Raw genomic sequence first — 26,893 nt, forward strand, 5'->3', positions numbered from 1 at the left:
ATCTAACCTGTAGACATAAGATCCATTGTCCCTCCGATGTGCCACCGATTTTTCCCTCTGCACAGAGCTCAAATGACTGCCAGGATTTTGAAAACACACGACACGGAGCCGACAGGAGGGCAGGCGGAGATAGCGCTGGAATGAAGGCAGCAGTAGACATGCGGGGTTTGGTTAGCAAACTGAGAATACAGCAACCAAAAATCTGGGACCGTGAAAACCAAAAACACTAAATTATGCCGCTTGGGCGTGATCTCCTTTAATCATATCAACAGTTTGGAGCCACTTCCAGTCAGCACTCATCCAGCGGAGGATCTCAATCCCGAAAAAAAAAAACGTTTCCGTTTAGTCCCCATGCATTCTGAATGGAAAGAGATCCATTCAGGATGCATCAGGATGTCTTCCGTTCCAGCAAGCTGCAGTTTTGTGTCCGGTCCTAAAAACGGAAACAAACGGATCAGACACTGAAAAAAAAAATGTAAGTCAATGGTGACCGATCTGTTTTTTATGGAGGCTAAAAAAAACGGATCCGTCACCCATTGACTTTCAATGTATTTAGTGTCGGATCCTTTTTTATTTTTTTTTATTTTAATTTCGCACTATCGCACCCTAACGGAACAGATGCATCCTGATGTGCAAAATCAAAACGAATCCGTTTAATTCTGGCATTGAGATCCTCTGCCGGAAAAGAAGCCTAAACCTATGAAGAATCCATGCGGGCAGATAGGAGAAGAACCTTGTGAATCCCTGTGCGGGCTGGAGGAGGCTGCTGACTCAGGATGGACCTGACTGCTTGCTGCTTATTTACTGTTCAGTCAGCAGTTCCTCCGATTTACGTTTATTGCATGATTAACTGATCGCTGCTGCTTTTATAATTAATGGCTTCTTGTCGGGTCCTTTATTTTCATTTCCTACAAGATCCTGCTTCGTACACCTCTCCCTGCTCTCTAGTCACGACATGACAGGAACGATTTTCCTGATGAACGATGTCGCCATCTCAGTCTCAATCTACGTCGGCTCAGGGAACAGTAACCTTCGTCCAGGCCGGTGACCTGTTCGACCGGTGAATCTCAGGATGTAAAATCCTTTTCCCCAATCAACCCTACGCGAATAAATGCGAGACTGCGCCGGAGGGGGAATTCTCTCTTCCTTCGACATAAGCTCCTCAGGAGGCGATCTCACAGACTTCTTGTAAAAACCCAAGATGTTCTGGTGGAAGATAAAACGCACCATAAACACAGGTATGTTGTTGCAAAAACAAAATGTTTTTTTTGGTGTGTTTTTTGGCCACACTAAAAACACAGTACAGCCGCAACGTGTGGCCCCTGCCCTAAGGCCACCTGCACACGTTCCAGTGTAGTACAGTACCAACAAAACGCATCCGATTACACAAATCTCATGTAGACTTTTTCTCATCGGAAATGAACCTGCCTTGCGGATTTCTAAATCTGCGGCATGTCAATTGTTTGCGGTTTTAGCTGCAGATTTCACCTTTTTCTAATAAAAGGCAAAATCTGCAGCAAAACGGCATCAATTCTACATGAAAAACCGCAGTTTGGGTAAAGAAACGCACAGAAATTCGTGCGGATCTTCTGCATGCTCCCGAAGGCTACCTGCCCACCGGTGAGGCTTTTGAAACAGAAAACCCGTCTGGTTTTTCTATGCATTTCTGCACCAAAAACGGCGAGTTACTTGCCTTTCTTGGTGTGGATTTTCTGCAGATCTCACCCTTGTATTAAAAAAAGGAAGAAATCTGCACAAAAACTGTGCACAAAGAACTGACATTTCAGAATATGTACAGCGAGTCGATTCCCGAACTAAAAGGGGGAGATTTATCAAACTGGTGTAAAAGAGCCCTGAAAAATAATAGGCGGAATCTGATTGGCTGCTATGGGCAACTTCGCCAGTTTTGATAGTGAACATGAGATTTGTCTAATTTCATACACTTTTCTGGCACGGCATTAGGGCTCATGCACACGGCTGTAGCCTGTTTTGCAAACCACAAATTTCGTATCTATAAAACACGGATACCGGACGTGTGTGTTCCGCATTTTGTCCAGAACAGAACAGTCCTATCCCTGTCCGTAACGTGGACAAGAACAGGACGTGTTCTATATTTTTGCGGGTGCTACGGGCACGCTTAGTTATAAATTTTTAGCTGAATCCTCTGGCGAAACAAAGACCGTAAAATGCCAATCTTTGCAAATGGCCCCCCTCTGTGTGTAAACCCAGATGAACAGAAGGTCTGATGTTACTGCACATACCTGCCCAAAATCACATTCCCCCTATGAGGCCACATTTTTTGTATTATGCGAATGCTAATTTGCAATCGAGTGAAACCTTCTCAAAAAGAGAAAATTATTTGCCATTCCACAGCGAGCAGCGCTTCACGCCAGCCTCAGCTGGATATAACCATCCTCTATAGCACTTCATTCTTTTCTAGGTGACGCCAGCTGCTGCCCTTCCTCCCATCCCTAGCGAAAAAAAATGATGACACGTCGAATGAATTGCGTTTAGATATTCTTAGAAGTTGGCATCCATAATGCTAAATTTACACAGTATTCTCAATTGGCAGCTGAACAAGGCGGCTGATCACACAGTCTTCAGAACAGGTGGGGCACCTGTCAGACTCCGAGCACACCACAAGGATGGCATTGATCATGTAGTAGAGGTAGTTCATTCAAGGCACTTACTAATGTATTGTGATGGTCCATATTGTCTCCTTTATTTTTCCATCACATTATACACTGCTTGTCTCTAGGGGGGTACGACCACCCTGTAATCCATCAGTGGTGGTCGTGCTTGCCTACTATAGGAAAAAAGCTCCAGGCTATAAGCACCACTGCAGTCCCTGCCATCAGAGAGGCTGACGTTTTTTCCTATAATGTGCAAGTGCGACCACCACTGCTGGATTACAGGGTGGTCGTAATTAGTGTTGAGCGAACTTGTGTTTTAAGTTCGGCGTCTAAAGTTCGAGTTCAGGTTATCGAAGAATCGCGTTATGGATTCTAAATTCCGTTATGGTCCGTGGTAGCGGAATCCATAACAGGATTCTTCCATAACCCGAACTTTAGATGCCGAACTTAAAACACAAGTTCGCTCAACACTAGTCGTAATCCCTGGATATACGAGCGGTGTATAATGCGATGGAAAAAGGAGTCCAGCCAGCAAAAGAGGCAATGTGGACAATCACAATACATTAGTAAGTGCCTTGTAGTAACTTTCTCTATAAGATAAACGCTATTTGCTGAAGCGACAAAACCCCTTTAATGCTATGACACTTTATATCGCACTGGTGGGTCTAAGACCAATAAGTTTAACTTAATATTTATAGCATTTACAATCCCTCAGAGTATATTTGTGGCCGCTCACAATCTAATTACCCTCTCACACACACGCCAATCTTGTATTCCAAAGATCACTAGTATGTGTCATAACTGTAGGCCACCAATGGGCGATCAGGACTCTCACTTCTTTTCTAGGAGTCCTGCCTGCCTTTGACAACAGCAATGCTTTTATAGTAAAGTAATAATTAGTGCTTAAATTGTGGGTGCATATAATTTGGCCACCAGGGATTTCCAACCTGCGGCTCTCCAGCTGCTGTAAAACTACAACTCCCACCGTGCCCTGCTATAGGCAATGTGGGCATGGTGGGAGTTGTAGTTTTGCAACAGCTGGAGAGCCTCAGGTTGGCCATGCCTGCTATAAACACCCATAACGGGTGTCATTTATCAAAGAACGCCTTTTTACGCTTTTTCTTTGATAGCCCCTGTGCTGCTGGAGGGTGCGTCAAATTTTTGACCTGCTTAGTGGGTACCGCTGCATCAACTTATTGGGTTTATTACGATGAGTGATGCAGGATGATTTTTTTTATTTTTTACATCAAAAACAGGCATAACAGCCCTTTTTGCAATTTATTAAGTGCCCATGTGACACAATTTTGTCGCATGGGCATTTTTACGGCATCCGGGACATCGCCATTCCTGGTAAATTTACTAACATTTATGACTGGAATGAAAACTACTCCATCAGGGGCTGAAGTAGTTTTCACTCCCTGCACATGGACTGCAGGAGGTGCGCAGAATTTATGATGGGTCCTGCACCGGCATAAAAAGGCAGTCTTTGATAAATGACCCCCAATATGTTGTTGCAAAAGCTACATGCGGTTTTTACGCTTTTTTTTTTTTACTGCACCTCAGCGGTGACGTGTGACAGCACCCTTAGGGTGCCTGCACACAGTGGAGATTATGCATGTTTTTTCCTTGTGGATTTCGGGCGGAAAAAACACAGCATAATAAGTACCGGCAAAGTGTAGGAGATAAGACATTTATGCTTTTTTTAAACCTGCAACATGTCAATTGTTGCTGTGTTTTTCTGTTAAAAACCACACAGATTTTTGGTGCAGATTTCATGTGGATTTTCTGCACATAAATTTGCACCGTATGCAAGTGATTGCACATAAGATCCGCACGGATTTATGTCCGTTTCTGCCACATATCCGCACCAAAATCTGAAATTTCTAATTTTGGAGCCGATTAGATGCCGTTTTTCCGCAGATCTCAGACTTCATTGGAAAAGGGTGATTTCCACAGCTAAAACCGCAAACCTGCGAAGTCTACATGAGATACGTAATCTCATACACTTCGCTGGTACTGCATTATGCCGCGGTTTATCCGCACAGGAATACGCACTTATTCTGCAAAGTGTGCAGGCGGCCTTAGGATGCCTCTACCTGGTCAGGTTTCTTGATGCAGTTTTTGAATCCAAAACCAGGTATAAATCATAAAAGAAGAGAAAATATAGAGGACAGATCCAACTTCTCTTATTTCAATCAACTCCTAGTTTTGGCTTCAAAAACTGCAAAGAACCTTAGTGTGCACCAACAAAGTGTTTTGGGAGTAACTGTCCTTTTTGGCAACTTTTTAAGCTCCCACGTGACAAGATTTTGTCGCACAGGAATTTTTTCATAGCGTTTCACACTTAAGAGTGTCAAGGGAGTGGTGGGCAGAGGTGTGGCAGGGGCCAGGACATCGGTGTGGCGAAACCAACCTTGCCACTGGGTTTTGGAGGGGCCTGGCTACTAGCCTCTTGCCCCAGGATTATGGGCCCTCTCATCAGCCAGGCCTCATTTGTTCACAAAGGACTTGGACTAACTTGAACTCTCACCCCCACGAATTAGACCAGGGTTCAAGTTAGTCCATTACGCTTGGTAATTGTATTTTGTGGATTGCGTCTCAGACAATGCTCATTGTATTTTGTTTATTGCGTTACAGACAGAGGGAAGGGGATTTTGTGTACAATTGCTGGGGAGGTTTGAATACTGTAAATGCATGTGATTGGCTGTTTTTACAAAACCCTGTGGGTGGTGGCCTTGTTGGAAGATGTGTATAAAATGCTTGTGTGTTAGAATAAAGTGGTTGCTTTTATACCTTCATGAAGTTTTGGCTCATGTTTGGGGAATGCGATAACTACATTCTTGGGGATTGCTATATCACAATACTCCCCTGAGTATAAGCTCTTGTAAGAGCTTGTTCATGGTTCCTGCTCTCTGGATGTAGGAGAGGTTCACCCACTGGAAGCTGAAGCCCAGTCTTGGGTCCAGCGTGGGTAGAGGACGGTGAGACCCCAACCAAGCTGCGGCGGTTCATGGGGTCTGCAGTGCGTACAGTGTCAAGTGGAGTGCTTGGAGTCCTCTGGAAGCACTAGGAGCATATATCGACGGAGGTACCTGGTCGGGGTGCTAGGCGTTCTGTTACATTGGTGGCAAGCAGTGGGATGGCGTCCTAGTGTGAGGAGAAGCAGCTCGGAGACACCGTTCGTGGAGTATATTGAGGGCAACGCTAGTATCCGTACAGCGCCCCTGGCTACAGCAATATGTATACCGTTGGTTCCTGCACAGCATTCCATGAGGAAGATCACCCGGATTACAGGGATGCCGAGCGGAAAGGCGTATGGCACCAGGCCCTGGAGGACGTGCAGCGTCGGAGGGGTGAGAGTCTTCCCAGTGAGGAGCAGAGATTGCGAATGCAATTGGCGCTGCGACTACCTCTACTGGGAGAGCAACCATTGATGGAGTGGGTGTCAGAGCTTGAGACACTGGTATGGCAGGAAACCTGGCTGGATGACGCTTACCAAGCACTATGGTGGGACACAGTACGACAGGCTCCATGGATGGAGGAGTACGCCAAGCCCGAAGGTGAGGAAGATAATTTCCCTGGTTTATTGTGGGAGTCTTTTGAAGACATTGACTTTGGAAGCACAGAAGAGTCTACATTTTGGGACATTACGGACTACAGGTGGGACCTGCACAATTGGCCTACAACTAGTGGGGTTAGGGCAGATCTGACCTTTCTGGTCCAAAGGGAGTGGGAACTGGAGCAAGATTATCAACAGTTGTTTCGCTCCATTCAAGCCCAGCGCAAGATACAAGACAGTTGGATACCAGGCCCAGACCTGCAGCCCTACCCCTGGCAAGTCACAGCTGAGGTATCCCCTACTTCCTCACCAACTGTGGAGGTAGGGGACTTCAGAGACTGATACTGGGAGGAACCCCAGTCGGCAGGACCGCAGTCTCTGCACCAGGGATGGGACCGCAGTCTCTGCACCAGGCCTACCGGAATGCTGGACGGCCGGTACGGATCCCCCACCAACCCTGCAGGAATGCCAGGAGGAGGAGGAGGTAAACGATCCCTCCTCTCCACAGCTGATCCGCAACAAGGTCCTGGGGGCAGGATTCCCTGATCCCATCCCAGCGGAAGAGCTGGCATCTGGGCAGAGCGCAGTCGGCCTCTGCCCTCCCCTATCCTCTTCTCCAGAGCCAGACTTCCCACAGGCACCCCAGCAGAAGAGCTGGCATCTGGGCAGAGCGCAGTTGGCCTCTGCCCTTTCCTATCCTCTTCTCCAGAGCCGGACTTCCCACAGGCTACCCCAGCGGAAGAGCTGGCATCTGGGCAGAGCACAGTCGGCCTCTGCCCTCCCCTATCCTCGTGTCCAGAGGCTGACTCCCCACTGGCTACCCCAGCGGAAGAGCTGGCATCTGTCCAGAGCGCAGTCGGCCTCTGCCCACCAAGTACCTACAGCTCCAAGGTAGAGAACCACAAGGAAGCAAGGAGTCGCAGATGCCCACTCAACAGCTGGGGACATACAGAACAGAGCCAGGCCCCAAAATTCAACAGGTCCAGTATTGGGTTGTGGTTGGACTGCCAGACTAACTCAGGTACTGACCGTGAGGTCAGGTATCTGGTTAGTCTTCCCTGGGAGGGGGAGATGTGTGGCGAAACCAACCTCGCCACTGGGTTTTGGAGGGGCCTGGCTACTAGCCTCCTGCCCCAGGATTATGGGCCCTCTCATCAGCCAGGCCTCATTTGTTCACAAAGGACTTGGACTAACTTGAACTCTCACCCCCACGAATTAGACCAGGGTTCAAGTTAGTCCATTACGCTTGGTAATTGTATTTTGTGGATTGCGTCTTAGACAATGCTCATTGTATTTTGTTTATTGCGTTACAGACAGAGGGAAGGGGATTTTGTGTACAATTGCTGGGGAGGTTTGAATACTGTAAATGCATGTGATTGGCTGTTTTTACAAAACCCTGTGGGTGGTGGCCTTGTTGGAAGAGGTGTATAAAATGCTTGTATGTTAGAATAAAGTGGTTGCTTTTATACCTTCATGAAGTTTTGGCTCATGTTTGGGGAATGCGATAACTACATTCTTGGGGATTGCTATATCACAATACTCCCCTGAGTATAAGCTCTTGTAAGAGCTTGTTCATGGTTCCTGCTCTCTGGATGTAGGAGAGGTTCACCCACTGGAAGCTGAAGCCCAGTCTTGGGTCCAGCGTGGGTGGAGGACGGTGAGACCCCAACCAAGCTGCGGCGGTTCGTGGGGTCTGCAGTGCGTACGGTGTCAAGTGGAGTGCTTGGAGTCCTCTGGAAGCACTAGGAGCATATGTCGACGGAGGTACCCGGTCGGGGTGCTAGGCGTTCCGTTACAATCGGTCTCGACAAATTTACCAAAATTTACACAGGTGTAAATGTTGGTGAAAGTTTTAACTCCTGGCGCACGGACTGCTGGAGGTGCTCCTATTTTATGGAGAGGTGCGCGCCTCGTCATAACTTAGATGCTTCCTCCGGCAGCGCAAAGGGGAAACAAAGACTGGTGTAAAACGACGGTCTTTGTAAATGACCCCCATTGCGGTTTATTAAACCTCGAATATCTGCACGGAACAATGATCACATCTCCTCCACGAGCAGCCTTTATTCTGCAAATAATCCATCTGCTTTATCGTGGAGTAATTAGGCCACTAGATGCTGAGAAAGCCCTGGCAGCCGAGAGCACCTCATCAAAGAAAATCATTTTAGAATCGCGTTCTCGGAGGAGCAGGATTTTCAGGAACTTGTAAGATCCATTAACAGAAGCAGCAAATGTATTCTGAGGTCGCTAAAAAGGAGCAGCTCTAAGAACCAATGCGTACATCTCCTCTTCTCACATAAGTGAGGTCCAACCATGCAACTGTTAAAGGGGTTATACGAGGCTGGAAATGTCCCCATATACCCGGCCCCTCACACTGATTTTACTTACCTGGCTCTCCGCGTTGCACCTGCTTCTCCGCATGCGTTGCTGAAAACATCGGGGGGGAAGGGGGGAGCAGCCAATGGCAGGCGGTGATGGGGATGAGCCTCCTTGACATTGTAAGTCAGGGACCGATACAGGCAGCCAGGTAAGTAGAATCAGGGCCCAGGCATATGGGGGGCCATTTACAGCCTCGGATAACCCCTTTAAAGGGAATCGGTCACCATTGTAAAAGTAGTGACAGAGACCCTGATTCCTGACACCCAGCCGATAAGCTGTATGAAGGGAAGGTGCGCATGTGCCGTCTCCCTGCTCGCTGCTGCTATGTCTATGGCCAAGCAGGAAGAGTGAATGGAGACGGCATGCGCACACTGCCGCACTTTCCCTTCATACAGCTGATCGGTGGGGTGACGGGTGTCGGAACCCAGCTGATATGATATTGATGACCTATCCTGAGTATTGGTCATCAATATTAAAATCCGGGAGAACCTGTTTAAATCCACACTAAAAATGCACATAAATCTGCACTATTTATCACGTTTTTGGTGCATTTCAAAGTCCATAGGGCAGGTCAATTTCCACACCTAAGATAAAAGCAAAGCGTCTGATGCACATTGCTGGTACTGTATTACGCTATTTCCCTGCACATAATCCGCATCGTGTGCAGGCGCCCCTAGGCTACTTTCACACTAGCGTTTTACTAGTCGGATTACTGGATCCGGCAGGGTTCAGCAAAAACGCTTAAGTTACTGATAATACAACCGTCTGCATCCGCTATGAACGGATCTGGTTGTATTATCTGTAACATAGCCAAAACGGATCAGTCATGAAAGTCAATGGGGGATGGATCCGTTTTCTATTGTGTCAGAGAAAATAGATCCGTCCCCATTGACTTGCATTGTGGGTCATGACGGATCCGTTTTCCTCCACATCCCAGGATATAAAGTAAACCGCAGCATGCTCTCCGGTATGAGAACGCAACGGAATGCATTTTGGAGCACTCCGTTCTGTTCAGTTACATTTTCTCCCCACTGACGGATCTCAATACCGGAAAATAGAAACGCTCATGTGAACGTAGCCTTACTGGGTTTCTTGCTGTTTAGCTGCTGCTGGTCTTCTTAATGAGGAGCTCACGCTGTGTTGCCCCCTCCCCAGCCGCTTATCGACAGCTCTCTCCCTACACTGCGCAAAACAGATTAGTAATGGCTGCAATTGGAAACACTTAAAAAGAACCTGTCATTTCTCCTGACATGTCTGTTTTAGTAACTTCTTGCATTCCCAGTGTAATAACAATTCTGGAGCATCTATTCTTATGACTATGTTGTGGCATTCCTCTGTTATTCCTGCTAGAAGTTATGAATAAATTGCTAACAGGTTGCAGTGACGGTCTAGATGGGTGTTACTAGTTGGGGTGTGTGTCCCTGCATAGTCCGACACCGACAGCACTGATTCGATAGCGTCAGACTGTTCAGGGACATATCCCCCCCCCCCCCCTACCAACTGTTAGCACCGATCTGGACCTTCACTGCAAACTGCTACCAATGTATTTATAACTTCTAGCAGGAATAATAATAGCACATCATAAAGTCATAAGAATAGAGGTTGTAAATGTAAAAATTGTTACTACATGGGTAATGAATGTAGTTACTAAAAAGACATGCAAGGAGAGGTGACACATCCTCTTTAAAGGGATAGTTCCCACTAAGAACACTTCTATATTTATCTCCTGTCCAGTAGATAGGGGATGACTCCTAGGGATCCCAATGTTGGGACCACCACAATCACTAGTCCCCAATTCCTTCTCAGTGCTATTCTCCATCAGCCCCATAGACCTTGAATGTGTTTGATTCTGTTCCATTTAGAACCCCCCCCCAGCAATCGTACATCTATCATATATCCTAGCAAGACTTGCTTGATCTCCAGTGAAGACAGATTCCTTTTTTTTTCTGAGACGGACCTTAAAAAGGTGACATAATTTGGAAAATATCATCTGCTTTTTGCCCCAGAAACACCACTTTTGAGTGGGACCGAGTTGCACTAATCTCACCCGATCCCTTTACAGTACGGATTTGTACACCAAAACCACACATATAGTTGCATGCAAAAGGTTGGGCACCCCACGTCAAACAGTTAAAGAGGACCTTTCATGGGTCCAGACATTATGAAATAAGTAGGGGGTTGTGTAGGGCATAATTCAGGGATGTAATATCGCTTACTAGTGTGTCTGTTCGCCCGCTGTGCGTTCACTTTGCCTGCCTGATATGCTAATAAATAGCCCTGTTTCTCTATGGGCGTCTCCTTCTCTGTGGCTGTAGCGCGGTCCAATCACAGTGGAGAGCGTCACAGCCAGGGAGAAGGAGACGCCCATAGAGAAACTGGGCAGTCGCCTCCTCCCTGTACCGATGCGATTCATTGGCATACCAGCCGGGAAAACTGCAGGGGGGCAGAGCGGGGGAACGGAGCGGCGCCTAGACAAACTAGTAAGCAATATTACATCCATGAATTATGCCCTACACAACCCCCTACTTATTTCATAATGTCACGTTAAAATATAAAATGATCTCCAAACGGCATAAAGTTAAAGATAACACATTCCCTTTGTATTTTAAGCAAAAACAATTTTATATTTTCATCTTTTACATTTTCAATGTAACAAAACAGGAGAAGGTCCCTAAGCAAAACTTTGGGCACCCTACATGGTTAGTACCTAGTAGCAACCCCTTTGGCAAGTATCACATCTTGTAAACACTTCTTGTAGCCAGCCAAGAGTCTTTCAATTCTTATTTAAGGGATTTTCCTCCATTCTTCCTTGCAAAAGTCTTCGGCCTCTTTCAGACGGGCGTTGCGGGAAAAGGTGCGAGTGCGTTGCGGGAACACATTGTAATGCGTTTTGCTCTCGCGTGAGAAAAATCGCGCATGTTTGGTACCCAAACCCGAACGTCTTCACAGAAGTTCGGGCTTGGGATCAGTGTTCTGTAGATTGTATTATTTTCCCTTATAACATGGTTATAAGGGAAAATAATAGCATTCTGAATACAGAATGCATAGTACAATAGCGCTGGAGGGGTTAAAAAAAAAATATATATATAATTTAACTCACCTTAATCCACTTGATCGCGGAGCCGGCATCTCCTTCTTTCTTCATCTTAGCTGTGTGGAGCAACAGGACCTGTGGTGACGTCACTCTGGTCATCACATGATCCATCACATGATCTTTTACCATGGTGATGGATTATGTGATGACAGGAATTATGTCACCACAGGTCCTTTTCCTGCCCACAGCTAAGATGAAGACAGAAGGAGATGCCGGCTCCGCGATCAAGTGGATTAAGGTGAGTTAAATTATTTTTTTAACCCCTCCAGCTATTTTTTTAACCCCTCCAGCGCTATTTTACTATGCATTCTGTATTCAGAATGCTATTATTTTCCCTTATAACCATGTTAAGGGAAAATAATAATGATCGGGTCTCCATCCCGATCGTCTCCTAGTAACCGTGCGTGAAAATCGCACCGCATCCGCACTTGCTTGCGGATGCTTGCGATTTTCACGCAACCCCATTCACTTCTATGGGGCCTGCGTTGCGTGAAAAATGCAGAATATAGAGCATGCTGCGATTTTCACGCAACGCACAAGTGATGCGTGAAAATCATCGCTCATGTGAACAGCCCCATAGAAATGAATGGGTCGGTATTCAGTGCGGGTGCAATGCGTTCAACTCACGCATCGCATCCGCGCGGAATACTCGCCCGTGTGAAAGGGGCCTTCCAGTTCTGTGAGATTCCTGGGCCGTCTTGCACGCACTGCTCTTTTGAGGTCTATCCATACATTTTTAATGATCAGGGGACTGTGAATACCGTGGTAAAACCTTCAGCTTGAGCCTTCTGAGGTAGTCTATTGCGGATTTTAAAGGTGAGTTTAGGATCATTATCTATTTCTTGAAGTCTATAGAGAAACCACTCTACAGAAGAAGCGGAATCACACAAACAATTGACATGCTTGGTATTTTAAGATCTGCACAGCAGGTCAATTTCTGTACGGAAGAAAAAAAGGCTAAGTGTACATGAGATCTGCCAAATCTCATTCACTTTTCTGCTGCTGTATTAGGGCTCATGCACACGGCCGTGTGCCGGCTGGGCCCATATTGCGGCCCGCAAACAGGCCATTTTGGCACCACATCCCGGATGCGGACCCATTCAATCTGGAAGGTGCGGTGCGGAACTGAGGCACGGAAGCCCACGGAGTGCTTCCAAGGGGTTTCTCTCCATACCTCCGCACCGCCAAAAAAGTAGTATGGGTCTGGATTGTTCTGCAGAATCCACAAGGATGTTGCCCGTGCGTTGGGGACCCCAACGCAAGGGCTGTGTGCATGAGCCCTTATGTGCAGTTTATCTGCATGAAAATCCACACGTAATCTGCATCGTGTGCAGGTGGCCTGAAGGTATAGCATGTTCTTCCGTGATGCACTGCCCATCAAGCATTTAGGTTTCGTGTTCCTTTAATCCCGCGAGTGACAGGAGGCTGTGAAGCGAGCAGCTCTTCTGACATTATAAGCAACATTTGCCTGATGGCAGAACAAGCTCCTGGATACCTTAATGAGCTCATTAATTTATCCGTTGTTTAACTTTTCTTTCATTTTAATTACTGCACTGGGAACCGACCCAACATTTCCTTGACTGTATCGTCAGCCTAAACTGGAATGAGAACAGCAGAGTTTATGCGTGGTAACGAGACGGTAAAGGGAGATGTTCTGCACAAGATATGCTAGCTGACATTCTGAGCGTGACCTGCAATAATTCGCAAATCTGTGGTTTATAAAAAGCCACGTTATGCAATCCAGATAACAAAAAGCAGGAGGGGCCGATTTCATCAGATCTTCAGCATCGCTGGCTCTTGCAATATGTTTCGTTAGCTTTGAACATCAAATACTCCAGGCTTGCATTACGGATCTGCTTTCATGTCGATATTAAAGCGTTGCGCTACGGCGTCGATTTTTCAAATGTGCCCAAAGTTTCCCGAAAAGGTAAAAATAAAACATACATTTCCAAAGAAAATTTTTGCAAACGGCTAAAAATCTTTTCTATACCTTTCTAAAGATCAACCGCTGCATAAAAAAAAATGGCCATTAAATTTCCATCTGTCCCACCTCTGTCACCTCCCCCTCATTAGCGGCTCTCCGAGGCTGTGTAACGAGCTTCATCAAACAGGCGACGGCGTGAGCGCCCACGTTTTCTTACCTTACATTGCCACCTGTAATTGGTGCCCTTCAAAGTTTGATGATTCTGTCTACTGGGTCAGGGCGGCTTTGAATTATCCGCAGTGACCCGTGTCCTTTAGATCCTGGTGTAAAAAAAGATCAAGGCAATGATGACTTTTTATTTTGTTTCTACTGCAAATGCCGAAGATGTGTGCGAATATGAACACAGCAGAGGCTGAGCCCGGATTTTACGTCCCTCCAAAGCCAGCTGGATAGAAGCGATGTAGTCAATGTCAATAACAGCCCGGCCTCCGCTACCACTGTAATTATCAACACTATGGTTCGAGACAACTAATTGGAACAGGCCACCGGTTTCTGGTAATGTGTTCACATTTCTAGCATGCTATTATGACAGACCTGTCACTTGAAAGATTTGCTGTGATGCACGCCAAGTCATCGACAAAGACGATTTCACTGGTATTACATTTTCATTTCTATAGGGCCAACATATTCAGTACCATCCAGCTTTAAGGCAATGTTCCCCAACCTATGGCTCTCCAGATGCAGCAAAACTACAACTCCCACAATGTCCAGACGGCCTGTGGGCATGATGGGGGCTTAGTTTTTCAACAGCTCAAAAGCCACAGCTTGGAGACCACTGCTGTAAGGGCTCATTCAGACAAGCAATGTTCACGTCCTTGTGCCATCCATGTTTAGAACAGACATTTTTTTGGGGGGTACCATCTCTCCTTGGGGAGAGAGCTCATTTGCATCCCTTTCTTCCTAGAACAGACATCGTCTGGACTTCACACTGATACATTACTGACTGTCAATGGGCCAATTCACATATGCAATTTACCACTAGAACCGTCTATCCGTGCACAGAGAACCACAACACACACTACTTTGGACCAGTTTTCAGGCAAGGCTCATCCATTTCAGGGAATGGATCCAGAAGAAAAAACGGCACATGGACTCAATCCGTGTCTGTATTTAGTGACCAGAATGCAGATGAATTTTACATCATTCATATGAATAATCCCTACGTAGGCTGTAGGTTGGTGTCAGGTCAGTGGTTTGCCCAGCTCTTGAAGCCTGTGAGATCTGGTAGTCTGGACCTACTGGCCCCCTCTTTCCTCCGTTCATCCTTGCTGGTTGCTGTAGCCTGCATGCCCTACTTAGACCTCTTTAGTCTGCTTATAGCGCCTATTGCTGACTGTCTCTGGGACATCTTCCCCTATGGGAGGATGCCTGAGCAATAGGTATTCTAGGGTGCTAGTTTGTGGAAAGGTGTTCTGTTTGTCTGTGTAGTGAAATCTGCCCAATTCCACCTTCTGCTGCCTGACCCAATTACCGTATTGACCCTTTGCTGCCTGCTCAAACCTCTGACCTGGTTTACAGATTTGCACAAACTCTGCTTGCCCTGACCTCGGCCAGTTACTATGAGTTTTGCCTGATCCTTTGGTGCTCCATACTGGTGTCTCTGACCTCTGTGGGTTAGCTGTCAGCCACATTAGGACTATTCCATGTGGCAACAGCCTGGTAGTTTCCCTGCAGCAAAGTCCAGTTCTCTGAATAGGGGTTAAAGGGTGAATACCAGGGGCATAGGTCGCAATAACGCCTGTACAAGCGTCATAGACGCCTGTTCAGGCCATTTTACTCCCTGGAAAAAGACTCATATGTAACTTGTCTAGTCAGGAGCGCTGTATCAGAAGCTGCCAAGTCCAGCACACATGAAGCGACGCCCCTCTCCCGAGAAGCACCGTGCCTCATAGACATCTCTCTCACCAGGACCTGTGGTGATGTCACAGTCACGTGATCAGCCATGTGTGTGGGGGGAGTTAGGGGAACACAGGCTCTGTGTAGGACTGTGCTGGTGGAGAATGCAGAGGTACTTTATGTATGGAAGGTGTGTATAAAGCAGGGCTATGTCAGTGTAACCAGTCTATTATACAGTTTGCTGTGTGTAATGTGCACATAGTAGTTCTATCTGTGTAATGGACATGTAGCAGAGCTATCTGTGTGGTGTAAGGTGGGCCCTGCGTATGGCAGCGCCAGGGGGGGGGCCTGCGTATGGCAGCGCCAGGGGGGGGGCCTGCGTATGGTAGCGCCAGGGGGGGCCCTGCGTATGGCAGCGCCGGGGGGGCCCTGCGTATGGCAGCGCCAGGGGGGGCCCTGCGTATGGCAGCGCCAGGGGGGGCCCTGCGTATGGCAGCGCCAGGGGGGGCCCTGCGTATGGCAGCAGTGGTCTTATGTTTAGTGCATGATGTTGGATAAATCTAAAATTGTCTACATTTATTTCTGCATGGTTCTGCAATGGTTCCCTGCAGATATACACTGCTCAAAAAAATAAAGGGAACACTTAAACAACACAATGTAACTCCAAGTCAATCACTCTTCTGTGAAATCAAACTGTCCACTTAGGAAGCAACACTGAGTGACAATCAATTTCACATGCTGTTGTGCAAATGGGATAGACAACAGGTGGAAATTATAGGCAATTAGCAAGACACCCCCAATAAAGAAGTGGTTCTGCAGGTGGTGATCACAGACCACTTCTCAGTTCCTATGCTTCCTGGCTGATGTTTTGGTCACTTTTGAATGCTGGCGGTGCTTTCACTCTAGTGGTAGCATGAGACGGAGTCTACAACCCACACAAGTGGCTCAGGTAGTGCAGCTTATCCAGGATGGCACATCAATGCGAGCTGTGGCAAGAAGGTTTGCTGTGTCTGTCAGCGTAGTGTCCAGAGCATGGAGGCGCTACCAGGAGACAAGCCAGTACATCAGGAGACGTGGAGGAGGCCGTAGGAGGGCAACAACCCAGCAGCAGGACCGCTACCTCCGCCTTTGTGCAAGGAGAAACAGACTCCATGAGGGTGATATGAGGGCCCGACATCCACAGGTGGGGGTTGTGCTTACAGCCCAACACCGTGCAGGACGTTTGGCATTTGCCAGAGAACACCAAGATTGGCAAATTCGCCACTGGCGCCCTGTGCTCTTCACAGATGAAAGCAGGTTCACACTGAGCACATGTGACAGACGTGACAGAGTCTGGAGACGCCGTGGAGAAAATTCTGCTCCCTGCAACATCCTCCAGCATGACCGGTTTGGCATTGGGTCCGTAATGGTGTGGGGTGGCATTTCTTTGGAGGGCCGCACAGCCCTCCATGTGCTCGCCAGAGGTAGCCTGACTGCCATTAGGTACCGAGATGAGATCCTCAGACCCCTTGTGAGACCATATGCTGGTGCGGATGGCCCTGGGTTCCTACTAATGCAAGACAATGCTAGACCTCATGTGGCTAAAGTGTGTCAGCAGTTCCTGCAAGACGAAGGCATTGATGCTATGGACTGGCCCGCCCGTTCCCCAGACCTGAATCCAATTGAGCACATCTGGGACATCATGTCTCGCTCTATCCACCAACGTCACGTTGCACCACAGACTGTCCAGGAGTTGGCAGATGCTTTAGTCCAGGTCTGGGAGGAGATCCCTCAGGAGACCGTCCACCACCTCCTCAGGAGCATGCACAGGCATTGTAGGGAGGTCATACAGGCACGTGGAGGCCACACACAGTACTGAGCCTCATTTTGACTTGTTTTAAGGACATTACATCAAAGTTGGATCAGCCTGTGGTGTGTTTTTCCACTTTAATTTTGAGCGTGACTCCAAATCCAGACCTCCATGGGTTAAAAAATTAGATTTCCATTTTTAATTTTTGTGTGATTTTGTTTTCAGCACATTCAACTATGTAAAGAACAAAGTATTTCAGAAGAATATTTAATTAATTTAGATTTAGGATGTGTTATTTTTGTGTTCCCTTTATTTTTTTGAGCAGTGTATATATATATATATATATATATATATATATATATATATAAATTACAGCAAAATTTGTACTCCTCCTCGGCTAAATATACTCCTCAAAATTGTTAAGAGGAGTATTTTTACTCTTCTGGAAAAAATGTAGTGCGACCTCTGACCAGGGGACTGACAGGATAACGTCCTTAGGTTTAGCCTAAAGTTAAACTGGTAGATGCAGCGGTTCCACCCTCTCTTATAGTTGGTCCTGGTACAATTTTGGCATCTTTGTTGTGCAGAAAATTTCATACAATTCTTTATTGATAACTCAGTAGAAGTGAGGCTTGCCTCCTCGATTTGCATCTAAACTACAAAGCTACTAGGTTCAATAACCCACAAAATGGTTGATGTAACATTCATAAATGGTTGTCAGGGGATAGCATAGATACAGTACTAACTGGAGGATACGTTTAAGTCATTACTGATGGAATGTGGTTGTAATAAGGCAAGAACCTCAGAATTAGGTAACAGCAAACAACCTGACTCTCCTAATAGCATTCCTCAAAGATGAGGACTACTTGACAACAAGGCTTATGTTAATGTCTAGAGTGTTTGTGTGAATGTTCGCACAGTTTTCCATGCTATGTAAGACTGGTTGATGTCTTATGGGGTGTTCTGCTTTTCTTTGCATCAACAGGGGAAACAAAGTTTGATATTTAACAGTCATTCCTCTTTTAGTAGACATCGCTTATCTAGACTTTAGTAAGACTTTTGATACTGTCCCACATAGAAGGCTTATCAATAAATTACAGTCTTTGGGCTTGGACTCCCATATTGTTGAATGGATTAGGCAGTGGCTGAGGGACAGACAACAGAGGGTTGTAGTCAATGTGTAACGGTCACGTCCACACACACACAGGGGGAAGGGTAGTGACCACTGCGCTCCACCCTCACCCCTGGCCCTGCCTACTTGCCTCACGAGTCCTGATGACAGGGGACAACTGGACGGCAGTCCCTAACTTAGGATATGTGCAGGGAAGACAGACAAGACAAAATACGGAACATGAACGGACCGGGTCAGAACCAAGAGAGCTACGCAGTACAACAGATAAAGAAAAGAATGGTCAGGAGAAGCCGGGGTCAAATACCAGGAGAGTAGCGAAGTACAAGAGGAGTCCTAAGAGAGTAGTCAGGTGGGAGCCGAGGTCACAATACCAGGATGTATGCGCAGTACAGGAGGAGCAGGCAGAGGATCGTCAGGGAACAGGATCAGGTAAATATTCAGTAGTCCAACAAATAGCCAGGAACCTAGAAATTAACAGGCAACCTGTAGCCAGCAGGCTGCCTGTATTTATAGTGAGGAGTGAGGGTCATGTGACGTGGCCAGCGTCACATGACAGACAGACCAACCAGTCGAGCACCGAGTGATCAGCTCGGCGCTCAAGGCAGACTAGGAGCAGGGAGCCACCCAGCTAGTAAAGCCGCCCTGGGAATGAGGTCAAACACAGAACCTCATTCCAAAAGCTAAGCAACAGTTCTGCGGGCAATGGGGGACCGAGTGCACCTTCGGAACCCCGTGACACAATGGAGTATATTCAGACCATGGTGTTGTTACCAGTGGGGTACCTCAGGGATCTGTTCTGGGACCCATATTGTTTAATATCTTTATCATCGAAATTGCAGAAGGCCTCGATGGTAAGGTGTGTCTTTTTGCTGATGACACAAAGATTTGTAACAGGGTTGATGTTCCTGGAGGGATACACCAAATGGAAAAGGATTTAGGAAAACTAGAGGAATGGTCAAAAATCTGGCAACTAAAATTTAATGTTGATAAGTGCAAGATAATGCACCTGGGGCGTAAAAACCCAAGAGCAGAATATACAATCAGTGATACAGTCCTAACCTCAGTATCTGAGGAAAGGGATTTAGGGGTCATTATTTCAGAAGACTTAAAGGTAGGCAGACAATGTCATAGAGCAGCAGGAAATGCTAGCAGAATGCTTGGGTGTATAGGGAGAGGCATTACCAGTAGAAAGAGGGAGGTGCTCATGCCGCTCTACAGAGCACTAGTGAGACCTCATGTGGAGTATTGTGCTCAGTACTGGAGACCATATCTCCAGAAGGATATTGATACTTTGGAGAGAGTTCAGAGAAGAGCTACTAAACTGGTACATGAATTGCAGGATAAAACTTACCAGGAAAGATTAAAGGACCTTAACATGTATAGCTTGGAAGAAAGACGAGACAGAGGGGATATGATCGAAACATTTAAATACATAAAGAGAATCAACAAGGTAAAAGAGGAGAACATACTTAAAAGAAGAAAAACTGCTACAAGAGGACATAGTTTTAAATTAGAGGGGCAAAGGTTTAAAATTAATATCAGGAAGTATTACTTTACTCAGAGAGTAGTGGATGCATGGAATAGCCTTCCTGCAGAAGTGGTAGCTGCAAATACAGTGAAGGAGTTTAAGCATGCATGGGGTAGGCATAAGGCCATCCTTCAAATAAAATAGGGCTAAGGGCTATCCATAGTATTCAGTATATTGGGCAGACTAGATGGGCCAAATGGTTCTTATCTGCCGACACATTCTATGTTTCTATGTTTTCATCCACATCTTCTCAACCATCTCTTCAACCATATTAACTAAGTCATTCCCTACTCAGACATCAATTATTTTAATAAGCTGCAGTTTTTGTCATCCACATGTGTACCACAGAGATAGAGATGAACCCTAGAAGCTGGTTTATATGTGCAGAACAATGAGACTGGCATCTGGAGTTCACTTCATTCACCAGTGACCTGGGAAGTAATTGCTCATTGGGGAAGGAACTCGCTTATTCTCGCTTTCCAAAATCAATAAACGTCTTCCTTTACAGGAGGCCCAAGGATCAGAAATCTGAAGATTCTTAACACAACATGAGACCTGTCAGGAAACATTTTAGTAGGCAATTTGTTGTTTTGCTAAAAAAAAAAAAGCCTTGTTTAGTGTAGAAAAAAGATGAAAATATAATTTTCTTAAAAGGGGTATTCCCATCACAATGATCACTGTTATATCTGTTAATGATTTGACAGTGATCATTTTTCTAAATACATTTTATTACCCAATTCCCACCCTTTTTGAGAAAAAAAGTCCCCTCTTACCTGATTGTTGTCTTTCGTCTCCCCTGGTTACGGCCACCTCTCCTGACGAATCCCGCCGGGCCGCACTTGCGCAAAAGCTTGAGGATTCTCTTCCGGCCGGGCAATGTCCTGAACGCGCACGCCGCCGCGCATGCGCCATGATGACTTCTTCCTGGCCAGTATAGTACAGAGCCGCGAACGCGCACGCCGGCTCTGTACTATACAGGCCAGGAATAAGTCTCCATGGTGCATGCGCGGTGGCGTGCACGTTGAGGACATTACGCGGCCCGGCAGGGAGAAAAACTTCAGTCTTCTGCGCAAGCGCGGCCCGGCGAAGACGTCAATCAAGCCCAGCCGAATCCAGGAAGTGAACGTCGCGCTGGACGAAGGTAAGTATGAAAACTAAAGATGGGAATACCTCTTTAAGGCTTATGCTTATGTCTGTGGTGCAGGCCATAGGGACACACACAGATACAATTACACACTACTTTCATGGGATTATCCAGTAACCACTGAACAAAAAATACATGAATCAAGAAAGGAACAGATTTCCTCCAATGCCAGAAGAGTATTAAAAGGGGTTATCCAACATACGGATTAAACTTAGACCTGCATCGCTCCTGATGCCCGCAAGGCCACTGCTGCCCAGGGGGTGGGATGGCAGGGGATAAAGGTGGCGGTTGGGGAGTAAGCTAATAGCAGGCCACGAAGGGAACGAGCCTCCCTAGCATCACCGGCAATGCTAGCGAAGCTCTTCCCCGTGGCGGCCTGCTACTGGCAGCCCCCTGCCTCCATTTGTTTTGATCTGCATGACTGAGAGATGCAGCAGCGGCCCTACAGGCATCGGGAGCGACGCGGATGCCGGGTAGTGGGGTAAGTATAACATGTATGAGGTGCCCAGGCATTTTTGGGGGCATTATAGTGGTTGGATAACCCCTTTAAAAGGTTCATTCACACAATAGGGATTATGTCTGTGTGACGTCCATGTTGCATTTTTTTTTTTTTGTGGACCTATTGACTTCAATGGGACCGTGGTCCGCATTTGCGGCCAGGAATAGGACAAGTTCTATCCTTTGTGGAATGGACATACAGATGCAGAAAGCACACGTAAGACATCAGACACTTGCTCCCTATCCAGCTATCCAGTGGATAGGGGATATAGGTCCTTTTACACTAACCGATTGTCGGGCAGATTATCGGGGAGGAATGTTTGTTCCCAATAATCTGCCTGTGTAAAGGTGCCACCTATCACTCAATGAACAAGCAAAACGCAAATGTTCGTGCAGATCATGATTTGTTGGTAGCAAATCGTGCTGTCTGAAGAGCACTCTGTTGCCCAGAAACAATGACGATGACATTAGCCATTGCTCGTCCCCATATAGTGGAGGGGATCTCTGAATGTAAATGTAGCAGTCTCCTTCACTGACGAGCAGGAACGCCTCCTTCCTGACAATCGCTTGCTCAATCAGGCCTTATAAATCGCCTTTTAGCCTTTGATTGCCGAGACGCTCAGCGATCAGGAGAACAGGGCTCCACGGACTGCAGTAGTGCATATCCGCTGCCGCTCCTTTCAAGGAGGTGTCTGGCAGTGGCCTTCTCCTCTCTCCCTATGGAAAACACACACATTCTCATCTATCTATATGGGGGAGTCGGGAGAGTTGGCCTTAGCTGACAGCTATTGAAGGTGTACGGGCACCTCCATTGTCAATAATAGACCTTTTTTTCCATAATATATGCACTGCAGTCCAAAGTAATAAAAGCAAACCTTTCATAAAATGTATGCCAACTTGCAGGTAGATTGTTGGAGCCGAGTAGACTAATATATAGTTTTGTAGGAGACGATTCAGAATAACTTGTACTATACTTATTTAAAGGGCTTCTGTCACCCCCCATTGTGCAATTTTCATTAGCCGACATTAGCTATTTGCTAATGTCACCTGAGTGCAATCATACATGTCCTACCTTTGTCTGTGGCTTATTTCTTGTAAAAATCATACTTTTATCATATGCAAATTTCTTCACTACCGGCAAGTTGGGCGTGTACTTGCTGGTAGCCGCCGCATCTAGACACGCCCCATCTCCTCTTGATAGACGGGGCCAGCGAGCACTCTCCTCCTCCCGCTGGCCCCGTCTGCTGCTGAATTCCTGCGCCTGCGCCGTAACGTTCCTCGATCGGCGCAGGCGTACTGAGTGAAGGAAGTGCGTTTGCCAGCTCCTTCCTCAATGCGCCTGCGACGATTACGTCACACTACCCCCGGAAGAGAAGACTGCCGGCATCAGCGATAATCGGCAGTCTTCTCTTCCTGGTGTAGTGTGACGTAATCGGCGCAGGCGCACTGAGGAAGAAGCTGGCAAGCGCGCATCCTTCACTCAGTACGCCTGCGCTGATAGAGGAACATTACGGTGCAGGCGCGGGAATTTAGCAGCAGACGGGGCCAGCAGGAGGAGGACAGCGCTCGCTGGCCCGGTCTATCCAGAGCAGATGGGGCGTGTCTAGAAGCGGCCGATGCGGCGGCTACCAGCAAGTACACGCCCAACTTGCTGGTAGTGAAGAAATTTGCATATGATAAAAGTATGATTTTTACAAGAAATAAGCCACAGACAAAGGCACGACATGTATGATTGCACTCAGCTGACATTCGCAAATAGCTAATGTCGGCTAATGAAAATTGCACAATGGGGGTGACAGAAGCCCTTTAAAAGGGGTTCTCCATGCTTTTCTGAAAATCTGAGTCTTCAGACCCTGTGGAAGAAAGATTGTTTTCTCTCTTCTTACCCCTCCGTAGTGCCCAATGCAGCAGTCTCCAGAATGGCTGCAGGCCCTTTAGCTTTGGTCCCAATTGGATGTGAACCCAGCTGCATTTACATTATGCATTGAAACACAATTAGTCAGGAACAGAGTAGAAAAGCTTGCAGCCAGTCTGAGCGCAGCAGAGACGGCAGCATCAGGTGAAACAGAGTCAAAGGAGAACTGGGACTTTAAAGTGGCATTGAAAAATAAAAATAAAAGTTGCACCAAGTTGTAGGCAGGTCCAAATTTACATTAATTGAGACGGGGCTAACACAAGTAGGTGGGTCCAGCAGTACCATACTGCGGAACAATATACTGCTCGGTTCTCGGCAGGAGAGGGCATGAATTTCCCCCAGGCATCTAGCTGATGTTATAGCTATTAAAAACACTGTTTTAAATGAAAGGTGTTTAATTGAACTGTCCGATATAGGAGTAAATGGAGGCTTAAAATCCCATTGAGGAACCTTTGGGGTTAGGAATGGTCTCAGTCTGGAAGCGGCTCTTCTAAATCTTTTCATCCATCTATGGTTGGCTAAGTCTATAGCGTAGAAGGCCCCTAAGGGGGAGATTTGGACCTTTAAAGTACTAGGTCTAAGGCAGATATCCAACCCCTCTGGCGAAAATCTAAAATTTTGTGGATACATGGGGATGACATATTCGGGGAGACTTCCCCCAGCCAACTGCAGTATCTCTTCCAGATTTTGAGATATATAGCCAAGGTGACTTTTTTCCTACTAGCTTTCAAAGTATTAATGACTTTATCCGAGAGCCCCTTGCTTTTCAAGACTTTGCTTTCAGGATCCAGACTAATAGCTTGAACAGGCTGGGGTCCTGATGAAGAATTGGGCCCTGTGACAGAATGTCCTTTTGCAATGGTATTTTCCAAGTGTCTTCCAGAGCCATCTCCTTTATGATGGAGAACCAGCTTCTCTTGGGCCAGTAGGGGACTATTAGTATCACTGTTACTGGGTCCGTTAATATCTTCTGCATGACCCGAGAGATTAGGGTCCAGGCAGGAAAAGCGTATGCTAGGTCCCAAGTCCACGTGACTGAAGAGGCGTCTACAGCCCACGGTTCTTCTCTGGGATTTAAGGAACAGAAACGCCTTACTTTCGCATTTGTTTTTGAGGCGAACAAGTCTATTTGTGGGACTTCCCATCTTTTGGAGATCTCTTGAAAGATTTCTTGGCTTAATGACCACTCCCCTGGGTCTAATGTTTTTCTGCTCAGATAATCTGCTTCTATGTTTTCTGAACCTTTGAGATGGATTGCTGTAACCAAAATGACATTTTTTTTCTGCCCAAGTGAATTTTTTTTCTGCTAGCCCTCTTAAGCTTGGAGATCTTGTGCCTCCCTGGTGTTTTAAATAGGCCACAGTCGTGGTATTGTCGGAAAATATCTTTAGATGCTTTTAGCATAACATGTCTTGAGATACTTTTAGGGTCTCCCAGACCGCTCGCAGTTCTCTGTAGCTTGTGGATCTGTTCTTTACTTCGTCTGACCACTTGCCCTGCCAACTTGAGGAGGCCACTTTTACCCCCCCCCCCCCATCTTAAACCTCTTGCGTCTGTTATAATTAGAATTTCTGGAACTGTTAGCCAGGCTACACCTTTTGACAGATTCTCCCTTTCCTTCCACCAGTTAAAATCTAACTTTACGTGGTAAGGGACGTTTATCTTTTTGTCTAAGGAGGACTGTTTTTGTCCCATTTTCCTAGAATCCAGGATTGTATTACTCTGGTGTGAGCCTGACACCATGCCACTGCTGTAAAGCATGATGTTATCATTCCAGGAGGCTCATGTCACCTCTGATAGAGCACTGTTTCAGAGATTGGAAGTTCCTTATTCTCTCCCTGAAAGACTTCATATTTTCCTGTGGGAGAGATGATGTCTGGGTAATTGAATGTAGCATTACCCCTAAGAACTTAATTTGTGTTGCTGGTACTAGGCAAGATTTTTTTATATTTATCAACTAGCCGAATTCCGAGATTTTCTGTATCACGTATTTGGTCTGTCTGGTCCTTTCTAGTTCTGAATTCCCTACTATGAGGAAATCGTCTAAGTATGGAAAAATGTGTTGCCACTCTAGTCTGAAAGGGGAAATAATTTCTACTACCAGCTTTGTGAAGACTCTTGGGGCGGATGATATACCGAATGGTAGAGCGATGAACTGGAAATGATTGAATATGCCCTCTTCGTCTTTCAGCGCAAATCTGAGGTATCTTTGTGACTTTTGATGGATGGGAACATCGGGTATATTTTAGGTCGATGCATGTCATATAGTCTCCCTTTTTGATTAGGGGAATTATTGGAGAGATTGACTCCATTTTGATCTTTTTGTAGGTTATTGATTTGTTTAGTCCTTTTAAATTTATAATAGTACGGGAAGAGCCGTTGGGTTTCTGGACTAAAAAAAAACTTTGAATAAAAGCCCCTTCCTCTTTCTGGTACGGGAACTTCTAATACCACTCCTGACTTTTTTAAGTCCAGAACTCCCTGCCAAATTTTTGCTAACACGTTCTGACTGTGGGATGTGATCTGAAATCTTTTTGGAGGGGTTGAGGAAAATTCTATCCTGTAGCCATTTTTTACAATGTCTAAGACCCAGGGATTCTGGGTAATGGTTTCCCATAGAGATAGAAAATTCCTCAACCTTCCTCATACGTTGGAGTAATTGTTTTTCGGTTTGTTTGTTTTAGGGATTAAGGAGGAACCCCCTGCCTTTTCCCACTTTCTGATAGCTCCATCGTCCCGTTTTTCCCTTTCCTCTGAAGTATTTTGATTGTGAGCTAAAGGGACGAAAGGGTTTTCTCTTGCTCTCCTCTGGAAACCCTTTCTTTTTGTCGGCCTCCTTCTCTAGGATTAAATCTAGTACAGGCCCAAAAATGTATTCTCCAGAAAACGCAATAGAGCACAATTTAGCTTTCCTGTCACCTCCCCAAGACTTCATTTAAAGTGCCCTTCTTGCCGAATTCGATAGTGCCGCATCCTTAGCAGTAAATCTGACTGATTCTGCAGAAGCTTCGGCCAGAAAAGCCGTGGCAGACCTAAGAAGGGGGTTGGAGTTTTAGGAGTTTTGTTCTTTAAGTGGTTCTCTAATTTGTTAAGCCAAAAATACATTGCCCTGGCCACAGAGGTTGCCGCTATGTTTGTCTTAACTCCGAACATGAAGGCTTCCCAGCATTTCCTCAGTAGAGCATCTACCTTCCTCTCTATTGGATCCTTTAATTGCGACGAATCCTCAAATGGCAGGAACGTTTTTTTGACAACTTTTGCCACTTGAAAATCAATCTTTGGGGTCTCATTAAAGATTTTTACTTCAGCCTGGTCAAATAATGGCCTATTCTTAAACTCCTTAGAGACTCCCAGCCTTCTTTCTGGATCAGTCTACTCATCCAGAATCATGTCTTTAATATTTTC

At 46.3% G+C, this 26,893-nt stretch overlaps 1 protein-coding gene across 1 annotated transcript in view; it reads right to left on the reverse strand.

The window, feature by feature from the left end:
- The window catches only part of NECAB2 (N-terminal EF-hand calcium binding protein 2), a 209,332-nt gene that overhangs the window by 147,755 nt on the left and 34,684 nt on the right, over positions 1-26,893 (reverse strand). The window lies entirely within an intron of this gene.

This window comes from Bufo bufo, chromosome 10 (assembly GCF_905171765.1).
Source record: "Bufo bufo chromosome 10, aBufBuf1.1, whole genome shotgun sequence".
NCBI classification, from domain to species: domain Eukaryota; kingdom Metazoa; phylum Chordata; class Amphibia; order Anura; family Bufonidae; genus Bufo; species Bufo bufo.